The sequence below is a fragment of the Triturus cristatus genome, chromosome 12 (assembly GCF_964204655.1).
Source record: "Triturus cristatus chromosome 12, aTriCri1.1, whole genome shotgun sequence".
NCBI lineage: Eukaryota > Metazoa > Chordata > Amphibia > Caudata > Salamandridae > Triturus > Triturus cristatus.
Genome location: NC_140595.1, coordinates 328919716 through 328946342, shown reverse-complemented (window position 1 = coordinate 328946342; position 26627 = coordinate 328919716). Strand labels below are relative to the sequence as shown.

The window sequence follows — 26627 nt, the reverse complement described above, 5'->3', positions numbered from 1 at the left end:
GGATAGTAAATAAGATTGTGTATATCTTTGGCTTGCAAAAATGGTCAAGTACCTTAATCAAAATGAATAAAGGATCAACTACACTGCTTTAAGATTTAATAAAGACTACGCGGTGAACGACAACAACCTGCCTCATGTCTTTATGTGGCCACATGTTTTGGAGAGGGTAAGGGCGACTCGCTCAGTGTATGCACACTATTGGTTGGGGCCTGCTGGCACATCCCGCAGCAAACGCCCTGTGGAGAGTCAAATGTAAATACAAATGTAGAGATGAAAATATATAACCGGATATCTTATTGGCGTGCTGTGGTGTATTGAATAAAGCAATAATACAGTTGGTGAAGAGATTAACAGTGATTGAGCCAAAGTTTAAAATGGCGGTAGCATGTTTACAAATTAATAAAGACTACGCTGTGAAGACCAAATACAGCCTAGCGTGTTTTACTGGGGATATTCTACACGGCAAGGGTGGGGGAAGGATAAAGTTGTGGTGAATTTCACAGTGTCTGCCAACTATGACAGGCACCAACCCACATAGGGGGCGTGGTCCCTTTAGTGGCAGCAAGGGGCAGAACCAGGGTAGGAACTCTTCCGGGTTAAGTTACCGGGAAGAGCTTGAGCGTTGCGGACCCCCATCCCGCAAGTGCGTCAGGCGTCAGGAAACTGGCGGGGGTTTAAAAACTCAGGGGGTGAGGTAGAACCCCCTCTTTGTCCTCTCGTTGCGTGGCCGGCAACATCGGGCGTCTTGAAGTTACCCACCCACCCATCCCTAAGCTCAGAGTTTGGTTAGGCGGGGTCCTGGACAAGAGATATGTCAGGGACTCCGGTTGGCGGCGGCTGCTTGGCCCCAGAACAAAGACTACGCTGTGAAGGCCATATACAGCCTGGCGTGTTTTACTGGGGATATTCTACACGGCAAGGGTGGGGGAAGGATGAAGTTGTGGTGAATTGCACAGTGTCTGACAACTATTACAGATACTGAAATCAATATCATTCTACTACACTAGCAAGAACACAGGATTTCCAAGGAAATTGAAACATTAAAAAATAATTTTCGTTTGTCATCATCTGCTGTCTGATTTACATAGAATTGTGCTACCGAAGTCGCAGAGGTTGTCTGCAGTGGTGATTGTTTTCTCTCTTGTAAACAATATAACTACTTTTGAAAAGTCTCTATTAGCCCCATTTCGATGCTGTTGTATTCCTGATAAAAAGAGATGCCACTTCCCATTAGCGTTAAAATAAACTGTCTAAAACTAATTGAGACCATTTTAATTGAAACGGTGGTTTTCTTGCATCGAGCTACTCTTTATTATTTTCAATAAATAAATATTTGATGAATGCATTACTAATAAAGAAAGAATAAAAACGCAAAATGAAAGAAATCCAAATCGTGTGTGACCTTTACTTTTATAGCACGGACTATGCTGTCCCAGTAGAACTGCAGGTGACCCTCCCTGTCAAACAGACGTGCTTCATGCTGTGTGCCACAAAGTAGTGCAATAAATATGTCAGTCGTTATTTGGAGGTAGTTATAAACGTGAATTGCACCAAAAAATGACATAGTTTTCCACAGGCCACTTGTGTGAATTGAGCTGATGGTGACTTGGTTGAAACATGATTTGCTGTTCACAGTGAAGACAGCTTCTCTCTAGGATTAAAATAACTTTGAAAGCGTCTTGATAGCTCAATGCATGCGAAATCTGATAAATCGTTGCTGTCATAACGGACATCAAATGTTCTTTAAAAAGCCCAAAAAGTGTACAAAATATTACTTGGGTCCTGCTTAAAGGGATGCACTCGCCCAGCGTGACTGTAGGGTCACGTCTCCTGAACTGTTGTTGTCGTTTTTAGATCAAGCTAATAATGCGCGCATGCGCTGCTAGCAAGACCTGCTGTCGTCAATGATCCGACTTTTTCCCACCTGCTACTTACCACTTACTTACCATTGGTTCCTTCTTCTTTTCTGCCTCCCAATTGGTTGGATTTGCCGATATGTCACTTCCCTTCAATGCTGTGGCACACCGGTAAAGTACAGTTTACCTCCGCTTTGTTATTTTTTTAGCTGTTGCGAGGAAGAACTTTTTGTTAAAAAAAGAAATTGTTCACTTTCCGCCGTTGCTCGTCGGTGTTTGTAATTTAGTATTTGCTGCCCGCCGTCGCCGCTGCTGGTCAGTGCTTGCTTGTTTTTTCATCCTCTCCATGCTTTGTATTCCCTTCCCCAGCCTCCTTTTCTTTCTGGACACGCACACTCTCTCTAGCCTTTTTCGTGCTCTCTTCATCTCTTTTATTCCTTTTCACATCTCTCCTCCCTACTCCCCAGCACCATCTGCACTTTCTTCTGGAATGATCCACAACACAAAAACGTCTGGAACTCGCCAGCCTCGGAACAGCACCTAGAAGCCGAGTCACTTGTCAAGACTGCGCTGGGCAAAAACAATGTCAAATATAAACTTTCGCTATGTTGACAACACCAAGCGTGCTGCTAATAGTGAACTGTATAGAGAGTGTATATTTTCGATTCCTTTTATTTCTAAACACCGCCATCGATAAATAAATTATCTTGCTTTTAGAAATGAATTGAACCTACAGCTGTTCAACCTCCAGATATGTGTGTGTTCGGGAGAGGGGTGGGCCTGGCTTTTCAGAGAGGCCTCTTTGAGCCTCGAGCCTTTACTCTGTATTTCAATTATTCGGAGATGAAAGGAGGTCGGCCTCTTTCATCAGATGCTGGACCCTTCCTATTTTCTTGGGGTGACTTCTGCTGCTGTGGTCAGCCCACGTCAGCTTTGTGAAGGTGTGCTCTGTGTCAATCAATTCCTCTCACACCCCCCTTCCAGCAGCTCCTCAACCAGGAATTTCACCCCGAATAATACAGCACCTTTACCACAAATTAAATTGTGCACGTTCTGTTAAAGGAAACCTCAGTTTATAGAATACCTTCTGAAATGTCAGAACATGTATGGTTTTGGCAACAGCTTGGAATCTTAGCTTGGTGTCTCTTCTTATACAATCTAAAAATCCTACATGGATATGCATGACTTTATTGAAAGTAAACTGCTTGTTATATCAGGTAATTTCTTCAAGCACAAATCAGCGTGCAATCCAGTTTAACTCCAATGTAGTGTCAACTTTGTACTATATTATTTCTGCACACAAGCATGCGTGTCAATAGTACTTTAGCACAACACATATTCGTGCTTTATGTCCAAACTTTTTTAAATGTTTTTTTAAAGTTGACAGTGCTTGTTTGTTGAACTCGTACCTGAATACACTCGCACACAATCGGGCATATCAGCAAGCTGGCGTTAAAAAATTATCGCCGCTTTTGCGTCCGTGTTCGGACGAAAAGCGGCGATAATTTTATCGCCTTATCTGCAAGGTCACGCTATCACGTGAAACCTTGCCTTATCTCAATTTCCCTTAACGCCCATCTTTGCATCGCTAATGAGATGCAAAGTGGGCGTTCCTTTCCAGGATAACGGGAGAAATGTCGCTAAGCAACACTTCTCCTATTATCAAGCCTCATGCAAAGTAGCATAGTAACAGGAAAAGTAGTGATAACCTCTGTTATCGCTACTTTCCTTACGCCTGCTTTGAAACTGACTTAGCCATGATATCCTATGGAAGGCGGATATCATGGATAAGTATGTGAGGCCCTATCAGCAAGCTATCGCCAAACTTCGTGGGATTATCGCTGGGTTTCCAGCGATAATCACACGTTTGGCAGTTAGCGCTAGGACTTTTATCGCTTTTGAGAAAAGCGTTGCTAATAGCACTCTATCTCAGCGATAAAAATCCACGCTAGCCGGCGATAATTATCCTAGCGTTAAGTGTGCTTAGCGATAATTATCGCCGGTTGTTGCTGATATGCCCCAATGTTCGTGAATGACTGAATATCGCACAGTTTTCGTGAGCAATACCACTAAAAGATCCTGTAATTGACAACATCAATGATCTATGTCATTTAACTAGATCGAATAAAGTTTTATTGATTGATTATTGACAACATCCATTCATCCGACAGTACTTCAAATACAACTCTCTAATGCAATATTAGCCGACATTTTCATTATTTTATAATCGCACATATGAGTCACCCATCATGTCACACTTTATGGCAGATTATTTTCTCCAAGTTCCACGTCGCACTTCTCAAAATTCTTAAATCGGTTTTTGTGGGGAAAAAAATGAACACAGAATTCTGCCCACTAATTGACATTTGTATGGTGTGTTTGCCATTCTTATGTTAATTTGTGGTGTTCTAATGGTAGCCAGTATGCTTGTGTGCTAAGGGACTTTCTAAGGCTATTGTGTAGCAAGTAGTCTGTTTTTGCCTTTGTTAACACCATAGGCAGCTGGTTATGTGTTTTGTTCCCTGTACCCTAGTGACACTCGCCTCTACTGTACCTGTAATCTTGGCACATTCATGTTTTTCCATTCAGCAAGTAACTGTTTTCTTGGAAAACTGCATTTTATGTCCTCATTCACAAATTGTACCTATCAGATGTGCTTCTTATTTTTTTATTGGTTGACCTGCTGCGCTGTGAGATGTATTCCACCACCCGCTCCACACCAGTGGATTGTGTACAGTGATCTTCTGAGCCGAATTGTAGTTTGTTTACTACTTATTGTACTTCATGCTTGGTCTGCTATGTTTGGACAGCATAAGGTTTTTTTCAGGATTTGGTGAACACTACATTTCCTGCAGCCTACTAATGACCTGCGCCTGTTTTTGTTCCTTCAAATCGTTATTAATAATTCATGTGACTGATTGCCTTATATTGAAATTTCAAGTTGGGAACTATTTATGCCATAATTTGTTATCATTTGGAAAAATTGTTTTTTTGTAGCCCTTGGTCTCAAATTAATATAAGTTGCTAGTTGTAAAACAGCAGGTCAAATCATCTGTGTTTTCCCTCCTTTAGACTAACCCTGGGCGTAGTTTGCGTAGTAGTGCTACGCGTAGCTACGCAAAGGGCACTTCTCACTACTTGAGATACGCGTAGCACTATGCGAACTGCGCTTGTCCGCACTGTGCAATCATTGAAATTGCATCTTGCACAGTGCGAGCTGTCGTTTTCTGCCACTCGAGTAGATTTTTACTCGAGCGGCAGCTTTCTCAACGCGGACTGGTAGTTTCTCATCATGAGCGGTCGTGAGCATACGCGACCGCTCGCAATGAGAAACCTGACGTCCCCGCGTTGAGAATCTCACCGGGATGTTTATTTTCCACGCTCGCAATCCTGAACCTGATGTTGCTGATCGCGAACGAGGAAAAAGTCTTGCCGGGATGTCATTTTGCTCGCTCGCGGTCGCCAACTTGACGTTGAGGACCGCGAGCGAGCAGAAAATGCCAACTATGCTATGTGTTTTTGCACTGTGCTACGTGCAATTCAAGTAGCGCGAAGTAGCACAAACTAGGAGAGCGTAGCGTAGTTGTCCGCCCAGGGTTACTTTAGACATGCCAAGAGTAGTTTTTTCTAACAAAGTAAGAGGCCTTGTGACTCCTTCTTCAATTCTCAATGTATGCCCTCTCAAAGGGTAGTTTCCTTTTTTAGGCCGAGCCTGGGCTGCGCATGTGCTGCTCTGCCAGGCATGCTGTATTTGAGTATGGACCTGAAGCTCCGCCCACTCTCCGTCCTTATTTTTCATTGTCTTGTGTCATTGTGCTTGGTAAATGCTGGCTTCTGATTCGTTAATAGGCTTGTTAGTCCCTCATTACTACCGCATTGTCTTCATATATAACCTCTCATGAGGACTGGGCCTTTTACTTCGGTTGTTACACTGTACGTCTTATTTAGTTTGTAAACACTATTTTTTTCAATGCGTTTCTCCTACTGCAGGCGCGACATGCTTTCCTGCAATTTTCAGCGTGCCATGCGCGCTTTCACTTTCCAAGCAGCCCGGGACAATGGCGGCCGAGGCCTGCCATTTACATGAGTTTGAGCTATTGGCATTGTAAATGACAATACCTTTTATTTATGTGTTATTTATCAAAACAGATCATTAAAAAGCATTGTCTTTTACAGTGCCAATAGCTTAAACTCTCATAAATGCTAGACCTATTGCATTGCGAATGCTTGTTTTATGAGCCACCAGCCAGTGGCATAGCAAGGGTGGGTGGTCCGCCTCAGGCGGCACGAATTTTGGGCCGGCAGCCTTCACACTCCCTCCCGCTCTTTCATTCGGCAATGCCAAAACTGCCTTCAACCCTCCCCCCCGCCCAGTTTTTCAAACACCTGCCACGGGCACCAACAGCAGCAACTGCCACAGGCAGCACAAGGGCTAGCTACACCACTGCCACCAGCTTCACAGAATGGGAAGTAAGTCTTGCCATAGTCAGGTTACAGACATGGTTCAATAATCTACAGTGTTATTCTGCAAACTTGCTCCTAACTAGCCCAGTGGAATGCCAACCACCACAGGGTATCCGGGTAATATTCTGAATCAATAATACTTTGTAGCTTAGCATAAGTAGAGACATTACTGCTATGACAAAAGCAAAAAGTACAATAACTACTGCCATATGTGCACCTAAATAAATAACTAAAACTGTCTGAAAGTGAAAAACAAAACTTACGGCTAGTTTGCAGCAATTCCATAACCTTTCTAAATCTGATTTTGCGTCAGGTAGCAAATAATAACAGAAATGTCACAAATCTAGTATCACGGGCCAGTCTCTATGCAAATTGTAATGTGAGCACCTGCTCACCTTATCTAAGCAATAACTGGAGATGCTGGAGAGTATTTGTATGACTGAACTTGTGCTAGGAGCGCCTAGCCCATGTTTATTGCTCAGAGATTTATATAGCGCAAACTTGACTCAAAGCTATTAGAGCATTTTACATGAGCATCAGTTGCGTTACATAAGGGCACATTCATTTTTGTTAGGCACTGGGAGATTAAGTAATTTGTTATAATCAAAAAGAGAGAGGCGAACTAGAGAGGCTAGTCCGTTTCCCCAGTTTATGTGTTAGTAATCAATGAGAACTAGCTCTGGTTTAAATTGTTTGTATGTCTGCGGGTGGAAAAAAAAACATTAGGTTTTTTATGAAGGCCCTCACCCACCAACCTAGTTGGTGGCATGCTTCATCATTGGGCCCCACCCGAGGTACCGAGTGTACCTCAGGTGTGCTTCGACGCCAGATTACTGCGGAGCGGGTTTTTTGGTTCGTGAGGGTGCTGTTAGTGTGCTCTGAGTGAGGTTTAAAATACTGTCCTGGGTGTCCCAAAGACTGTTTTAATGGTGGGCCCCAGGCAGTCGATAAAAACAAAGGCTGTGGGATGTGCACGGTAGGCTTATGGCCTCCGACGTCCTGTGCGGTGAACTAGTTTCAGCCAGGCATTTTCTTCTACTGGCTTTCGTCAGGACCTTATATGTGTGGGGTGTTACAGGGGTAGTTATGAGTTTGTCAGTGCCCTGTGTGTAAAGCACACGCTACGGTGCTTATATGTGCAAGAGGTGTTTCCTCTCGGGTTGTACCTGTAGGGAGTAAAAAAAGGGGAGAGGGACAGACATAAGATTTAAGTAAAGGCTCCTAGAAGTGGGCTAAAAGCTTTTAGTGAGGCGGTGCTAGGTGCCTAGAGGTGACCACGGACAAAGCGGTAGTGTTAGCGTCAGTGGCGGGTGGTGAAAAAGTGGCCAGTCTCACAATATGCGTTATTGTGTGTGAAATTAGGCCGATATACTGTAACCAATGTTGGTGAAAACAGTAAAGTGGAGTTGCTTACACCTGATTGTAGCGAACAACTCAGCATGGAGCTCAGCCGGGGGCCAGGACCATGTGCACTCTAAATTGGGGGAAGAAAAGGAAAACCGCTGTTGGGGGAGGGGGGTAGTATGCACCCAACAAGGTAACGGTAAAAGGATGCACACACAGACACGGCCGAGGGCAGCATGAAAGGTGGCTGTACCGTTAGCTTGGTCGAGTACAGGTACTTACTGCGCGATGTCGCTGGACCCTCAATGAACCTGTTGTCCGCGCAGAGGCTCCGTAAGAAATGAGCTTCAATGTAGAAAGCGCTTAAATACCTGTGGAAAGCGCCAGGTGTTGCTTGTTAGCTGTGTCAGGTGTTCTGGCCTGGGCACGAGTGACGGGGCGTATTCCGCTTCCTGTTGTCTCGAAGAGGTGCCTGTAGTAGAGGAAATGGAAGAAAGACTCGCATGCAGGTGTATGTAGCGCTCTCTCTATTAATTTCCATGGTGCAATTGGATGTCTAAGTTGCTAACATGCCTGTGCAAATGTGCGGTTATTTAGGGGAGTGCCAACCCAATTGGGGGAGTCGCGCTCCATCTGTGCACTGTAATGGGAGGACACCATCTCTATTTAAATGGAAGTGGCAACCAGGCGGGGCTAAGTAGGTAACGTACGTTAATGTGCAGAGATGTTATTGCATATTGGTCCTGCAAAAAATAATATTAAGGGTGATGAACCTACTATGTGGTGTATGTAGGGAAGGACCTGTGAGTGAGAAGGTCGCCACCTGGATGTTTGAGCCAGTATGACGCCCAGAGGACGTTTGGTGTTGGGACATGGTCATCCCGTGCCCTAGGCGGGCCCTGTTGATGAGGTGGCACTCAGGAGAGTGGAAATGATCTGTCAGGTGTTGGGGGCCTCATCTGCTGAGGCTGTTCCATGGAATATTATCATTGACTCCCTCTGTGTGGGTGGACAATCTGTAGATCCAGCGTTGTTCTTTGGACAGTAGCTGCTTCTCGTTTTCTGTAGGGTGGGCAGGGATCTGTTCAATGACCGTCCATCTGAGGTCATTGGTGGTATGTCCAAACCTAATTAAGTGGTCTGTGAGTTTTCTGATAGTCTTCTTGCACCAAATCGTACTTCTGTGTTCAGTGATTCTGGTGCGTATTTTTCTCGTGGTCATACCCACGTAACGAAGCTGGCATGGGCATTCAATCAAGTACACTAGATTGGTTGAATTGCAGTTCATGTGCTTACGCTGGTGCCATGTTTTTCCTGTTTCCAGGTCGAGGGTTTTGGTATGTGTCGTGAGGTGGCAGATACTGCAGTCGCCACAGGGGTAGTGACCTATAACTTTAGGGAGGTTCCACACTTGGTAAAGTGTGGGGTTGGTGATGGTTTCCGTGGTTCTCGGCCGCGTAGAGATGAGTTGATCCCGTAGGCTGTTGGATTTTTTATAGGCAAAAAGGGGCAGGTCCCAATCTCGTTTGCCCGTGTTGATGATTCTCCAATTTTTCTTGATGATTTTGGCCACTATATTGGAGATAGGGTTGTACATGGTGACACAATTCAATGGTGTTATTGTTTTTTGACGGGTTGGTGTTTCCAGGAGGGCGTCTCTATTCTGGTTCTTTGCCCGTTTATTCGTCCTGTTGATGATCCTTGTTGGATAACCCCGTTGTTGTAATCTGTGGGAGAGGTCTGTGGCCTGTGTGTTGTAGTCTTCCTTATTGCTGCAATTGCGCCTTATGCGTAGAAATTGGCCATAGGGCAGGTTCTCCCTTAGTGGTCGTGGGTGGAAACTATCAAAGGCCAGTAGTGATTTCCTTGCCGTGGGTTTATAATACGTGGTGGTTGACAGTTTACCATTGGCGGCCTTGATCAGTAAGGTCCAGGAAAGGTAACTGGTCTTTGCTGCTGGTGTACGTGAAGCGTAGGTGAGGATCACATGTGTTGAGCCAGGTCTGGAAGTTCTTTAAGGATTCCTCCGAGCCTTCCCATATCATGAGGACGTCATCAATGTATCGACGCCAGAATAGTATTGATTCCGTGTATGGGTTGTTGGGCTCGAGGATGTGTGACTGTTCCAGGTGGTAGACGTATAGTCCCGCCACGCTGGGAGCAAAAATACTGCCCATGGACGTTCCATTTGTCTGGAGATAGTATGTGCCCTCAAATTCAAAAAAGTTTTCTTTTAATGCCAGTCTGGCGCAGTCTAGGACAAATTCTCTTGGTGTAGTGTGTTCCCATTGTGAGTTGGTCAGAGTTTCTTCAAAGACCTTGAGGGTGTCGTCTTGAGGCAGGCTTGTGTACAGGCTTTCAATATCTAGTCCCACAAGTAACTGGGTTGTGGGTTTAAAATCCAGGTCTTGAAGGAGGGACAGAAGATGTTTGGTGTCCTTGATGTAAGTGGTTGCAGCTTGTACTAGAGGGTTAAGGAAAAAGTCACAAAACCTAGAGAGGGGCTCTAGGAGTGAGTTGCAGCCTGAGACAGTCGGACGTCCCGGGGGTGGTCTTGTTTCCTTGTGTACCTTCGGTACTGTGTAAAAATACGGTATCCGGGCTTGTGTGTTGCAGAGGAAGGTGGCCTCCTGTTTGGAGATGTGGTTATTGTTTGCAGCTGTAGTCACCAAGTTGGTGATTGTAAGTTTGAGTTGATTGGAAGGGTCGCTGTCAAGGCGTCTGTAATTGCGGTCGTCTTGGAGGAGTCTCTGGCACTCTGCTCGGTAAGCCTGGGTGTCCTGAATCACAATCCCTCCGCCTTTGTCGGTGGGTTTGATGGTAATGTTGTCGTTGTCTCGGAGGGTTTTCAGAGCTGCCCATTCTTTTTTAGATAGGTTGTTGTAAGTCATCGTTTGGTTGGTTTTCTCTACTTCATTGTAGACGGCCTGCTCGAAGGCAATGATTTCTGCCGGTATACTACAAGGTGGAGGCATGAATGTTGATTTAGGTCGTAGACCCGTCTCATTGGTTTCCCTTGTGTCATTGTTGGTGTCCTGTCTTTCAAAAAAGGCGCGGAGCTTCAGCTTTCGGAAGAACTCAGCTAGTTCAGTGTGTAGGAGGAATTTGTCAACTCTTTTGGTAGGGACAAAGGAGAGGCCTTTATTCAGTACTTTTTCTTCAGTAGTGGTTAAATCTATGGAGGATAGGTTGAAGACCAGGGAAGGTGTGTCTAATTCCCTGGTTAGCGGCTGGTGCTCGGTTGTTGTTCCTTGCCCTTGTTGCGGGTGTTGGCGCTGACCGGTCCGTCTTCCTCTGTCCAGTGTACATGGGGTGTCTGTTGTGTATTTCTTCTGCGGCCTCTTATTCGGCCGCCCTGCCCTAAAAACGGCGGTCTGTAGGGTTGGCCATAGAAGTTCTGGGGTGCTTGGTGGTACAGGGGTGGCCATCCGAAGTAAGGGTTCTGTTGCGGGTGGTTGAACAACGGGGGTCCATAGGCCTGACTGGGCTGTGGTTGTCTTCCCCATGGTTGTTGCCAGCGACGGCCCCGGCCTCTGTTTCCTTGTTGTTTTACAGATCCTGAGCTGGAGTCGCTGGACATTGAGGTGTTGTCCCCCGATGAATCTGAGTCTCTGTCTTAGAGGGGAAACATAATCATTCGCTGTGTAAGGGTAAATTTTTGAGTAATTGAATTTCTTTAAATCTTTATCAAATTTTTCTATCTTTGCTTGGGTCAAGTACTCTTTATACTCATTCAGTTCTTTATTAGATTCTTCCAGTTTCTTTTTGAACGAGGTTATGGTAGTTTTGAAATGTGATTCGGTGGCCTGTATATCGATGATCATTGCGTCCGAAAGGCGTTTGGCAGTTTTGATTATGAGGACCAACCAGTCGCTTGTGCAGTGCCAAGCTATCTGTGCCCAGTCCTTCCTAAATCTGGCATCATCTAGGAAGATCCTGGGCACATTGGTGACTAGCAGACCTTTAGGTGCGCTGTTTGTTCGTAGGTATTGAGTTAGGATCTCTCCATGTAGAATGGTCCTGATCTTGTTCCTTTTCTTTTCTGTGAGTGCGTCCCAGTCGGTGGTTTGAGCTATGGTCTGGGCGATGTTAATGTCCAGTGTGAATGGCGGATCAGCGAGGAGTTCGCTGATCTCAGTTTCAGAGAACGTGAGGCCAGGGTTTTCGGCCATGTTCTAGAAAATCTATCACAGCTGTGCGCTGTCAAGGAAATGTTATCATCAAAAAGAGAGAGGCTAGTCCGTTTCCCCAGTTTATGTGTTAGTAATCAATGAGATTAAGTGATTTGCCAAGAATCACAGGATGTTGAGGGTCGTTGCCGAGACCGCCCCGGTTCCCCAGATTTGAGATCGACCACCCTAGCTCTTAGGCCACATCCTCTCTCCCATATGTTCACACATATGAGCTGAATGTTAAAAACATGTGTACTCCAAGACTCTACCAATGACAGTTACACGCCGTAATCAAGACGTGTCCCCTACAGGTTGGATCTCATGGTTGATAGTCCTCAAGGCCTTTTATGATTCAACCATTGGCCAAAGACCTGATAGGTCAGCAAAAATATAGAAGCTAAAGACAGAATCAGTCACTTAGAATGCCAATAGAAGGAATCATATGATCAAATTGACAAATTAGACGACCAGTGTTACACCAGGATCTGCAATTTATCAATAAAAATGGAAGAACATTACTGCCACATCTTATCTTCATAGTAAAAAAAACAACCAAGGAGGGACACAACATTCTCTGAGAATCTGAAACACAGAGTACACTAAATCCCTAATTTCAAATTGTTCTGTGATGCTATCTTGGGTCCTCTTGTCACAAAAGCCAAAAGCCTGGAAAACCACCTCAGAGCAAGAAATCTAGCAATCCTTTTCCTCAAACCAAGAAAAACAAGGTACAGACCACTTGCAGATAACAAACCTGTCCTACTTGCAGCAACCCAGTCCCAAACTGCTCCCTATCAGGACCTCACCCAATTCATGATTCTATGGACATCCTACTTGCCACAAACACTGTTGCCTGTATGAGCAATCAGAAACCATTTCATAATGTCAGGTATATTCACTGCCCTGAAAAACTCATTCATCAATCTGATCATAAAGATGATTAAATATTCATCCAGCAGACCAAGCTCCAATGACTCAAGAACACTGATTGAAAGGGTGACCTTCATTCAGATCTCATATTTTTTGAAGACAAAATCTTACTCTGCATCCACCAAACTAGCGTCCTCTCTGGTAGAGAGTAAGGCAATCCAGACTGATTTCTATCTGGACTGACCGAAAGACCAGAGTAAACAGAACTGGAGATTTTACCATGCTACCTCTGATCCTGTCTGAAGACTTAGGATTTAGCATTCTGGGAACCATCCTTTTCTAGATCTCTCCCTGACGCTTTTGCAGATAAAGAATCATCTGACTCTCCCTTTAGCATCAACTCCTTTATACAATAACTCTTAGATGCCCGAGTCTTCCATCATCCTTTCACTCTTTGATGCCCACTTCAAACGTTTAATAGACCTCAAGCGGTCTTTCAACTTAATCTGCTCCAGTTATGTCAATGACACAAACAACATCATTAAGAAAAATTTGAACTGAGCAAACAGACTCTACCTACTTGCATTACTCTGTGTACTGTGGAGAATGGAAAGAATATAAAATGCAGCAGTGTTATAAATGGGGGTCTCTATTTGGCAGTGGTTTGTACCCTGTCCAAGTAGAGACCCTTATTCTGGTCAGGGTAAGGGAATTACACAGCTAAAATAATCCATCCTCACCACCATGGTAGCTTGGCACAAGCAGTGAGGCTTATCTCAGAAGCAATGTGTAAAGCATTTACACATATAAATACACTGTAACACAATGAAAACACTACAAAATGACACCACACCAGTTCAGAACAATAACCAATATTTATCTGAGTAAAACAAGACCAAAAGATATCACTTTTAAAAGGTTCAAAATAGTTCAGTAAATAGGAAACTATAGATGCATCTCTTTGATCACAAAGCACCTGAGATGGGTCAAAATCAAAGACGAAAACAGGCACAGGGGAGATGAGGCACCAGAAATACAACGTGATGCATAATTTCCCTACTGCCAGGTGAGGTGATGCATCGATCTCCGGACATGCAGCCTCACTTCCCTACTGCTGGAAAACGTTGATAAAGAACTTAGTGCACAGGGGTGATGCGTCAGAAATCCAGACACGCTGGGTCGATGTGGCGGCACAGGCACTGTGTCGATTTCCCAGCCACCAAGCAGGTGATGCGTCGATTTCTTCAGCCGCAGAGCAGGGTTTGCTTTGGAGCCAGACCGGGTGCCATGGATGTGAGTGACACAGTGCTTGGGACTTGGGCTGTGGCACTTTCAGCCACATGGCAGGCACTGCATTGATTCTTCAGCCGCACCAAGGTGATGCGTTGGTTGGTGATGCTGCATTGGGAAAAACAGGCGCTGACAGTCAATGCGTGATTTTTCTTGGTTCTTTTGGAGCAATGCCACCTCCAAATCCCAGAACTGGCACAATGTGGCAAGTCAGAACTCCCAGCAGAAGAGTTCAGGGGCTGCAGATGAAGTCTTTGATGGCCCTGAGATGTCTTAACAGGAGGCAAGCACACACAAGCCCTTGGAGAACCTTGACAAGCAGGATGTAGAAAACAAAGCCCTGTCCTTTCATTGCCCAAAACAGAAGCAGCAAGCAACAGGCAAACACAGAAAAGCACACAGCAAAGTGTTTGTCCCTTCTGACTGCTTCTCCAGCTCTTCTTATTGGCAAAATGTCCTCCTAGTCCAGAAGTGTTCTGAAGTTATGGTGCCACAGCTCCAGTACTCATACCAGTTTCTGCCTTTGAAGTGGGCAAACTTCACCGGAAAGTCTTTGTAGTGCACAAGACCCTGCCTATGTATGAGCTGGCTCCAAACACACTACAGCAGGCATGGAGACAGCTTTATGTGAGGACAGGCACACCCCTATGCAGGTGTCAGTGACAACTCCTCCCACCGCTCTAGCTCAGGAAGACCCATCAGCTGGTGATGGGCCATTGGGATATTCAGGGCACACCTCAGCTCCCTTTATGTAAGTGTCTGAAGTGAATGCACATACAGCCCAACTGTCACCCTCCCTCAAACGTGGATTCCACAGGCAGGCAGTGGCTAAGAATGGTAAAGCAAGAAAATGCCCACTTTCTAAAAGGGGCGTTTTCAAACATGCAATTTAAAAACCAACTTCACCGAAATATGTAATTTTAAATTGAGTTCAGGGACCCTAAACTCCAAATCTTTATCTCTTACCAATTGTAAGCTACACTTGTAAGAGGTTAAAAGGCAGCTCCAATGATAACCTATGGGAGAGAGAGTCCTTGAAATAGTGGAAAGGGAAATTAGCAGTACTTCACTATCAGGAAATGTAAAACACTCCAGTACATGTCTTACCTTTTGATTACACTGCACCCTGCTCATGGGGTTACCTTGGGCCTACCTTGGGGTGCCTTACATGTAGTAAAAGAGAAGGTTTGGGCTTGGCAAGTGGGTGAACTTGACAGGTCTATGTGGCAGTTTAAAACTGCACCCACAGACACTGCAGTGGCAGGCCTGAGACATGTTTGCAGGAATACTCATATGGGTGGCACAATCAGTGCTTCAGGCCCATTAGTAGCATTTGATTTACAGGCTCTGGGCACACACAGTGTAGGGTCTTACCAGTAAATCAAATATGCCAATCAGGGATAACCACTTTTAATCACAATTTACACAGGGAGCACTTGCCCTTTAGCACAAATCAGCAATGGTAAAGTGCCCAGATTTCTAAAACCAGCAAAAAGTAAATGTGGCACACAGTCAAAACAGGAGGTCCGAAGCAAAAAAGACAGGGGAAAAACACTCCAAAGATGCCAGATCTAACAAACAGTCATACAATTACTATACTTAGCCACAAGTTCTAGATGGAAATACTCTATTCCTTGAAGGCACTCATCATTGTCCATACAGCCATCTACAGCAAAAGACCAACCTTCATTCAATTGAAGTTTCACATATACAATCAGGATAGAACTATTCTCTTACCTCTTCTCCACAGGAGCACCATCCGTCTCACGACCAGCACCGACAACTCCCTGACCACCGCCGAACACCTGCATTTCCAGATCCACACCAACCCGAACACCACCCTCAGAGGCACCCTGATCTACCGACCCCCTGGACCACGCACACAATTCGGCGAGGACATCGCCGACTTCGTCAGCCCGCATGCCCTCCCCTCCGCTGACTACATCCTCCTGGGAGACCTCAACTTCCATCTGGAGAACAACAACGACCGCAACACCAGCACCCTGCTCGACAACCTCGCCAACCTGGGACTCAAGCAACTGGTGTCCACCCCCACCCACCTCGCCGGACACACACTCGACGCTGTCTTCTCATCCAGCAAGGACATCGACTTCAGCCACGCCACAGAGCTTCAATGGACGGACCACAGCTGCGTCCACTTCACCTTCAAGAAAACAACGACCCACCACCACCAGCAACAGGCCGCCCGCAGAAGCTGGAACAAGATCACAGCAGACCAGCTCGCCACCTCCCTGAGCCAGCACCCTCCTGCCAGCTCAGCGAACCCCAGCCAGGCCGCCGACAACCTCACGAAGTGGATCAGCAACTGCGCGGACGAACTCGCCCCACTGAGGACCCCGCCCAGCAGACCCGGCAGCAAGAAAGCCCCATGGTTCACCGACGAACTCAAGAGCTCCAAGAAGAACTGCCGAGCCCTCGAGAAAGTCTGGAGAAGGGAACCGACACCGGACAACAGGACCTCCTTCAAACTTGCCACCCGGAAACACCACCAGCTGATCCGCGCCGCCAAGAAAACAGCATTCAAGGACCGGTTGGACAACAACGCACACAACTGCAAGGAACTCTTCAACATCGTCAAAGAGCTTTCCAACCCCAGCGCAGGAAACAACGACATCACCCCATCGCAAGACCTCTGCAACTCCCTGGCTTCATACTTCCACAACAAGATCACGGACATACACAACAGCTTCAACAACCAACCAACGCGCACCATGACCGAACAACCACCCCCCACCACCACCCTCCACGCCTGGACCCCGATCAGCACCGAAGACACCATCCGCACGATGAACTCCATCCACTCCGGATCACCGACCGACCCCTGCCCTCACCACGTCTTCAACAAGGCCGACGCTGTCATCGCACCCCACCTGCGTGACATCATCAACACATCCTTCGACACCACCATCTTCCCCGAGAGCTGGAAACACGCCGAACTCAGCGCTCTACTCAAGAAACCAACAGCGGACCCCACCGACCTCAAGAATTACCGCCCCATCTCGCTCCTCCCGTTTCCAGCCAAAGTCATCGAGAAGACCGTCAACAAGCAGATGGCCGCTTTCCTCGAGACGAACGGATCCCTCGACCCCTCACAGTCCGGCTTCCGAGCCAACCACAGCACCGAGACCGCCCTCATCGCCGCCACCGATGACATCCGAGCCCTGATGGACAACGGAGAAACAGCGGCCCTCATCCTCCTGGACCTCTCCGCGGCATTCGACACGGTCTGCCACCGCACCCTAGTACGGCGCCTCAGCAACGTCGGAATCCAGGACAAGGCGCTGGAATGGATCATCTCCTTCCTCGACGGGAGAACACAGAGAGTCCGCCTACCACCGTACAAGTCAGAGGCCACCGAAGTCATCTGCGGCGTCCCCCAAGGATCATCTCTGAGCCCCACCCTCTTCAACGTCTACATGAGCCCCCTCGCGGCCATCGTACGCAAACACAACCTCAGCATAATCTCCTACGCCGACGACACCCAGCTGATCCTCTCCCTGACCAACGACCCCGCCGCCGCCAGAGCCAACCTGCACGAAGGGATGAAAGAGGTAGCCGAGTGGATGACGACCAGCCGCCTGAAACTGAACTCGGACAAGACGGAGGTCCTCATCCTGGGCTCCTCTCCCTCCGCCTGGGACGACTCCTGGTGGCCTCCCGCCCTGGGCACCGCACCCAAACCGACAGACCATGCACGCAACCTGGGCTTCATCCTGGACTCCTCCCTCTCCATGACCAGGCAAGTCAACAACGTCTCCTCGGCATGCTTCAACATCCTACGCATGCTACGGAAGATCTTCTGGTGGATCCCCACCGAGACTAGGAAGACCGTCACCCAGGCCCTCGTCACCAGCCGACTGGACTACGGCAACGCCCTCTACGCCGGTACCACCGCCAAACTCCAGAAGAGACTCCAGCGGATCCAGAACGCCTCAGCCAGACTCATCCTCGACATCCCACGAACCAGCCACATCTCCGGACATCTGAGAGACCTTCACTGGCTCCCCGTCAACAAAAGAATCACCTTCCGCCTCCTCACCCACGCACACAAAGCCCTACACGACCAAGGCCCGAGCTACCTCAACAGCCGGATCAACTTCTACGCTCCCAAACGCCACCTCCGATCAGCCAACCACGCCCTCGCCGCCGTCCCCCGCATCCGAAGAGCGACTACAGGAGGAAGGTCCTTCTCCTACCTGGCCGCCAAGACCTGGAACTCCCTCCCGACCGACCTGCGCCTGACCCAAGACCACCTCTCCTTCAGGAAGAAGCTGAAGACCTGGCTGTTCGAGCAGTAGCGGCTCCCCCCCCCCCAGCGCCTTGAGACCCTACGGGTATGTAGCGCGCTTTATAAGTGTCACTGATTGATTGATTGATTCTCTCCACTTAACACTCAAATTAAGCACCAAGACCACTCTATAAGGGCATGCTTTGGGGAGTCAGCTACAGTACCACAGCTTTTCCAAAAAGGCCAAACTTCCAACCACAGACTTCTAACAGTGACATGCCGTCTCAAATATACAGCAACAACTAGTGCAGTAAACATCCCCCAACTCTTTCTCCCCAATTGAAATCCAGGTTGAGGCTGGGTAACCAATTTATGCATAAGGTCAGTTTGAATTTGGTACATGGATCAGATCGCGACATTTATGTTAAGTTCATTTTGCCCTGGTGTCCAAATGATGTTCATGCACTAGTGTCAGTCCAGTTTACCCCTTCATAATAGATTTGACATTCTCTCCTCTTTGGAAGATATCGATTGACTTACCCCTGTAGCGGGACCTGCAGCACATAGTAGGCCATCAGAGACCAACAAGCCTAGTTCTGAATTGGCTACTACACCTCTGATGGAGCCTCTTCGGAATGATAAAAGGCCTAGTGTAACCGCAGAGGGGAATGTTATTTCTCAAGGTACGAGGTCACTTAGTGACACCCAGCAAGGTAGAGCTACAGCTGAGGATCATCTTGTATCTGGTTCAAATAAGCAGGGTTCTCTATCACCCATCGAAAATACTTATCCTGCATATTTTACAAACACTACCGTTTCCCATATCGACGACCTTAATGTGGATAGTGGTCACCCCGAGTCTGCAACTAAGGGTGATCTCCGGTCTAGCCTGCTGAATGTTCTTTCATGGTATGTGGCTGGTCTAGCTCCCAAACTATCTAATGCAGACTGGCTTAAATGTATCTATGATTTTGACATTTTATGTTTGCAGGAAACCTGGGCAGTTGAAACGTTACACATTAATGGGTTCAAAACATGTTGTACTCCGGCTGTGCCCTCCAGTCATGGGAGGAATAAGGGCGGCTTTTGTATTTTCATATCCCACAAATTGAATGCAAGTATGGTGGACCTGGTGGCATCTAACATTTATCATCAGATACTAAAAATTGACATTGATAAATCTCACTGCACTGTTATTGCAAATTTTTATAATAACATCCCAGCCCTTTTGGTGGGGGGAGTTATTATGCAGTTGCAGGAGGACCTGGACATTATTTATAGGAACACAGAGAAAGATCTCTGCCATAATCTGGGGAGTAGACTTTAATGTGGGCCCACATACCTTTGCGGATGGGGGACACTGTGTTCTATCCTTAGAAGAGGATAGAGACATCTCTCACTTTGTGCATAAACCTGTTGGGGAGTTGCTAAACACAGTTAAATATTCAATGGATTTGGGTTTGTAAATGACCTCTGCTCCCCAGCCACTTTATTTAGCAGCACCTTTAATGATCGAGGGATGTCTTCCATTATTGATTTCTTTTTAACATCTAACAGATACACCAATAGATTATATAATTTGAAAACTCATTTGGTACCCTTCAGTGATCATTTTCCTATTAACTTCACTCTAGACTTGCCGTCTGGAGTGCTATCTACCAGATCTATGTCCGCCGAGCCCCTCCAAGATATTGCCATTATTAGACAAAATGGTTACACGATTAGATGGGCCGGGGTGGACACCTTGCAATTAACTAAGCTACTTCTAACACAGTATAATTCGGACTTTTTAACGTGTCTAAATGAGATGCATCGGATATAAATATCTGCAATTCATATCATAATATCTCATTAGCTATCCAAAATAATTTGACAATAAAATCTAAAGCACCCCCAAGGGTAAGCTAGGCTGGTTTGATTCGCAGTGCAGCAAGTCACATGCTGCTCTTAAATCTTTGTTGCACGAGTCGAGGAGGGACCAAGAAGCAATTAAAAGGGCCAGGGTGGCGTGCAAGTTGTCCATCAAAAAACGTAAAGAGGCCATTAAATTAGAACTGTGGCAGGCCCTTAAGCAAGCATCTGCCTTAAAGGATAAGAAAGGATTTTGGAAGGCAGTAAGTGCCCCTTTTTTGTCCCCCAAAAATACACCTAGTTTCGTAAATGCAATGGGGAAGACAAATGGGTGTCACACTTTTCATGCTTATACTGTAATAATGCTACCCCCATTATTTGTGAGGAACCTAGCCCAGGTCCCGAAGGCTATCTCCCAATTTGCATCAATTTTAATGTGGTTGAGGTGATGCTGGCTATTAAAACAAGAGTAGGTGAAAAAGTTCCAGGCCCAGACAGTTTACCAGTGGACCTTTATAAATCTTGCCCTTTGCTTTGAGGCCCACTTTTAACCCTTGTCCTAAGGACCGGTTGCACACATGGCTTTACCTCAACTTGGGTAGAGTCCAACCTTGTCCCTATCTTCAAGAAAGGTGACAGAAATGACCCGGCCTGTTATAGACTGATTTCTTTACTGGACTCCCGAGTGAAAGTGGCCGGGCGCGTTGATTTAAATAGACTGTTGTCATGAGTGGAGGACTAAGGCATCATATCAGAGGTCCAGTACGGATTTTGCTAAAGCCTAGGCACTGTGGAGCTGGGCCTGAACCTGAGTCTCATACTGGGGAGACATTGACTGACCTGTGAGCGCGAGCTCTGTCCTGCGAGGTCCTTCCTGTTGGGCTGTTTGTTCTGCTGCTGCACCTCGCGGAACCCGCTCCGCGGGTCCCGCTTCGCCCGTGTGCCTGGGCGCATCGTTGCTGATTCCTGACAGGGGAGCTGCCTGAATCTCGGGGAGCAGGGCTGCGAGCGCCAGGTGAGGATCAGGGACTCCATTGCCCAGGAGTCCCTGTGCTGCCATCATTTCCTGCACCTGGACGCTCTCCCTGCTGGCCACGCCCCCTAAGCACAGCTGAAAAGAGCCTGCTTGTCCCTAGCTTTTTGGGAGACATTGACTGACCTGTGAGCGCGAGCTCTGTCCTGCGAGGTCCTTCCTGTTGGGCTGTTTGTTCTGCTGCTGCACCTCGCGGAACCCGCTCCGCGGGTCCCGCTTCGCCCGTGTGCCTGGGCGCATCGTTGCTGATTCCTGACAGGGGAGCTGCCTGAATCTCGGAGAGCAGGGCTGCGAGCGCCAGGTGAGGATCAGGGACTCCATTGCCCAGGAGTCCCTGTGCTGCCATCATTTCCTGCACCTGGACGCTCTCCCTGCTGGCCACGCCCCCTAAGCACAGCTGAAAAGAGCCTGCTTGTCCCTAGCTCTTTGGGAGACATTGACTGACCTGTGAGCACGAGCTCTGTCCTGCGAGGTCCTTCCTGTTGGGCTGTTTGTTCTGCTGCTGCACCTCGCGGAACCCGCTCCGCGGGTCCCGCTTCGCCCGTGTGCCTGGGCGCATCGTTGCTGATTCCTGACAGGGGAGCTGCCTGAATCTCGGGGAGCAGGGCTGCGAGCGCCAGGTGAGGATCAGGGACTCCATTGCCCAGGAGTCCCTGTGCTGCCATCCTTTCCTGCACCTGGACGCTCTCCCTGCTGGCCACGCCCCCTAAGCACAGCTGAAAAGAGCCTGCTTGTCCCTAGCTCTTTGGGAGACATTGACTGACCTGTGAGCGCGAGCTCTGTCCTGCGAGGTCCTTCCTGTTGGGCTGTTTGTTCTGCTGCTGCACCTCGCGGAACCCGCTCCGCGGGTCCCGCTTCGCCCGTGTGCCTGGGCGCATCGTTGCTGATTCCTGACAAGGGAGCTGCCTGAATCTCGGGGAGCAGGGCTGCGAGCGCCAGGTGAGGATCAGGGACTCCATTGCCCAGGAGTCCCTGTGCTGCCATCATTTCCTGCACCTGGACGCTCTCCCTGCTGGCCACGCCCCCTAAGCACAGCTGAAAAGAGCCTGCTTGTCCCTAGCTCTTTGGGAGACATTGACTGACCTGTGAGCGCGAGCTCTGTCCTGCGAGGTCCTTCCTGTTGGGCTGTTTGTTCTGCTGCTGCACCTCGCGGAACCCGCTCCGCGGGTCCCGCTTCGCCCGTGTGCCTGGGCGCATCGTTGCTGATTCCTGACAGGGGAGCTGCCTGAATCTCGGGGAGCAGGGCTGCGAGCGCCAGGTGAGGATCAGGGACTCCATTGCCCAGGAGTCCCTGTGCTGCCATCATTTCCTGCACCTGGACGCTCTCCCTGCTGGCCACGCCCCCTAAGCACAGCTGAAAAGAGCCTGCTTGTCCCTAGCTCTTTGGGAGACATTGACTGACCTGTGAGCGCGAGCTCTGTCCTGCGAGGTCCTTCCTGTTGGGCTGTTTGTTCTGCTGCTGCACCTCGCGGAACCCGCTCCGCGGGTCCCGCTTCGCCCGTGTGCCTGGGCGCATCGTTGCTGATTCCTGACAGGGGAGCTGCCTGAATCTCGGGGAGCAGGGCTGCGAGCGCCAGGTGAGGATCAGGGACTCCATTGCCCAGGAGTCCCTGTGCTGCCATCATTTCCTGCACCTGGACGCTCTCCCTGCTTGCCACGCCCCCTAAGCACCCTCCCCCTATATCAGGTGCAGCTTCTTCCGCGGCGCAGGAGCGCGCGGGAGGGCGCCGGGAGAAGCCCGGGACAAGGGCGGGACCGTCTGTGGCCGTCCGGGGCCGAAGGTGGCCGGGCTGGGCCTACCCTCTTGGATTGTGCTTCCGATCCCTGGTCTCTTACACTCGGTGGAGCCGCCCGCCGAGTTTAATTTATTGTGAACATTATGCCGTCCCCTGCAAGGGAGAGCACCCCACTAAAACCGGGTGGAGCAAAGAATAGGACTCTAGAGAATTATTTCTCCCGGGCAGTGGGGGAGGGGGACAAAGAGTGTAATCTGTCCAGGTTAAGGGCAGAACGGAGACGCTCAATAGATAATATGAAAAACACGCCCCTCGGAGACCAACTTATTTTACCAAGGGAGGAGTTGTCCCGAATTGATGATGTCCCACTATTGCTGAGGGATTGCACTAACATATCACCAGTTGAAGCCTTGAGTATAGCCCCAGAAATTAGTTTTAGCCCCCCAAGGGTGACCATTGATTTAGTGTCCCAACCCCCTCCGGCCCCTCCAGCCTCGAAGATTAGGAAAACTAAATCTAAGCCAACTAACACACAAGTAGCCTTTGGACCTCCTCCAAATAAACGCAGGAGGAAATCGAGGGGAGTTCAAGGAAAGAGCAAACCCAAGGTTCCACACTCGGATTTTAGGAAGTTTTTAAAAAAAACCCACATTAGTAGAGAAACCATTGGTCGATTTACACCCTAAACCCATTGCTCATGAGGATCCAGCTCCTATTATGATAAAAGACACAGGAGTTGGTATTGCTAATATTCCCTTGTCTGTTGTCCCGCTGGGAAACCTAGAATTTTTGCTAAGGTCCCTGTTATTACCGATCAGCGAGAGTATTAAAAAGATTGAGATCAGACTAACCATTTTAGAGGCCACATTGGGCAGTCTGAAAACTCCAGCTGGCAGACAGGGAAGGCAATCAGAGTCCACTCCCTCCACTGTAGCCCCTAAGCAGTCGGCAAATAGTGTCGCCAATCCAGTCCCTCCACAAGCTGTGAATGTGGCACCCTCGCAACAACCCACAAGGCCAAAGCCTGCAACAGCTAAGCCCCCTAACACCAATATGCCCAACCCTCCTTTAGGATCTGTACACCCGGCACAGCCGGTAGACAAGAGCACCCCGACCCCTTTAATGAAGCTCACCCTGAGACCACGCAGACCCAATTTACCTCCAGAGACCAATGCTTTTACTGTCGTTATGGCAGGTGTCCCCCCACTTGAGGAAGGTGAAACGGAGGATTTTTGTGCCCTAAAAAGTAGGGTAATCAAGTGGTTAAACATAAATAGACCCCTCCCGACACATTTTAATAACGAAATTATAATGGTAAGAAGGGTACCATGGGTGGGAAGAACACAAAAATCTATTAAAGGGGACTGCATACTGGTGAGTTTTAGGGACACAGGAACGGTGTCCCATATATGTCAAGGGAAAAACAGATCTAGGGAATCCACCATCCAAACCCTCCATGTGTCGTTCTTTTTTCCCATCATCCCAGTCCTATCTCAGCAACCCCAAACTCATGACAACTGGGAGAGGGTTGGCAGGAGGGGGAGTCACCAGGCCTTTAACCCTAGGCCGTTTTTTGGCCGACCTGAACAACCCTTTTTTTCCTATAACCGGTTCCATTGCCTAAATGGCCTTGAAGGGGTCGATTGACAGACAGACAATGCCCCCCAGGGTTGTATAGAAATTGGAGGTACGGTAGAAAGACTGGAGGAGCAAAGATCCAAGGCTCAGCAAATCCTGGTGGTTGGTGAGGGGGAACCAAACTGCGTTGTGCCAAAGGAAATAGTTGTAGACAAGACAGGAGGGGGACATGGGCAGGGAATGCAAAGATCAATGTGGGAAAGAAGACCAAGGGCCCAGGGGGGTGCTGAATGGAGTGGAGAGGGTGTGAGACTTATGTCATGGAATATAGCGGGTATAGCGGGTAAATTCAACAATAAGGAATGGGTGGACTTCATTAGAACATTTCACATTATATGTGTACAGGAGACATGGGCTGTGGAGAATAACTACCATCTGCAGGGGTACAAGTGTTTTTTTGTTCCCGCCCGAAAATCTAGCTCAGGGAGAGCAATGGGCGGTTTGTCCATCTATGTAGATTTAGACCTGCCAGGCACCTGGTCCTTTCCAGACTGGTTCTCATATGGGATACAGGCGGTTCGGTTCCAGGGAAAGGGGTTACGTTTCTCTGTTTTTAACATATATAGCACCGAGTTAGAAAATAGCCACACCCCGGTATTAACTGAACTCGACCAAAGGTTAGGAAAAGAAATCATATCCCAGAATAAGGGACCGTCTGGTGGACTGCTTGTGGTGGGGGATTTTAATTGTCACCTTTGTCCGGTACTGGTCAAAAAGAACACAGATTGGGCGCAATGCCCAATTGAGAAGGGACCGCATTTTTCTCACTCGCCTACTGGGTCGGCTCTTAGGTTGCTTCGGCTTAAGTACGACCTAGAGCACACCATTAATATGGTAGACCCACAGTCGGATGGTACACTCCCACCAACTTTTAAGGGCAGGGGCTGCTCGTCTATTATAGATTATATTCTGGTCTCGAGATCCCTGGTTAATAAAGTAGTCAGTGTAGGGATAGACTGGAACACTTTCAGCGACCATAACCCGCTTGTTTTAATGCTCGCATATAGGGCGGGTATTGGCTCCAATGCCCATCGTTCAATCGTGGAGAGGGTCACCGATCAAGGCAGGAGACTGAAATGGTCCAAAATAGATGGGGCAAAGTTCTATAAAAACCTGAGCGATAAGGGTCTGCTGGCCATAAATGAATGTTTGGATCTGGAAGTCCAGGGACCAAGGTTATTAGAAGCATTTAACCACATTGCCAACCTGATAGACGGATTACTAAGGTCCAGTGCGCCCACGCGTAATCTGGTCAATCCCCGGTGGTTTGATAAAGATTGTTCCAAGGCACTGAGGGAACTGAAATGCTCCCTTAAGTCAAAACCACGAGATCCACAAGTAATCAGGGCATGCAGAGAAAAATATAAAAAAGAGACCAAAAGGAGGAAACTCACCCTGCAGGCAGAAGCTTGGGCAGATCTGAGAGAGGCAGGGGAAAGAAGGGACCTAGCGGGGTTCTGGAGAATCATCAATAAACCGACCTTTCAAGAAAATGATTCTCCGGAGATAGGGGCTAACATCCTCCCGGAGCAGTGGGTCACACACTTTAGGAGCCTGTATAACCATGAATCGGGTCCCCACGTAGAGTCATCAGTAACCCCAAGTCAGGCTCCTCCGGTAGTATTTACCCTTAAGGAGATCACGGCAGGGATGGAGAGTCCAACTAAGAATAAAGCCCCGGGCCCAGATGGAATTCCCCCTGACCTTTTTCTTAGTAATATAGATCTTTGGGCCCCACTGATGACCAGGGTCCTAAACACTGCTATCACCTGCGGTCTCCCTCCATCATGGTCTAAAGCGATCATTGTGCCAATCTTTAAAAAGGGCAACAAGGACGACCCCAAGTGTTATCGGCCTATTTCCCTGATTGACGTCTCGGCTAAACTTCTGGGAAGGGCACTCCTGAACAGATTGTCCGAGTGGACCGAAGAGAACAACATCTTCTCGGACACTCAATATGGGTTCAGGTCAGGGAGGTCCACCAGCGACCAATGCCTGAACCTATATATGCTGACTGCCAAATATACTCTGGCCAGTAAGGAACCCATTTATATGGGATTCATGGACCTGGCAGCAGCATTCGATCACGTCAACAGAGGGAAGTTGTGGGACATGATGGCAGGG

At 48.1% G+C, this 26627-nt stretch overlaps 1 long non-coding RNA gene across 1 annotated transcript in view; it reads left to right on the top strand.

Moving 5' to 3' along the window:
• The first annotated feature begins 2074 nt into the window (after positions 1-2074).
• LOC146775974 (uncharacterized) overlaps positions 2075-26627 on the top strand; it is a 52945-nt gene continuing 28392 nt past the window's right edge. The window contains exon 1 of the long non-coding RNA XR_014972395.1: positions 2075-2171. This is a non-coding gene — a long non-coding RNA (uncharacterized LOC146775974). The remainder of the gene's footprint in view (positions 2172-26627) is intronic.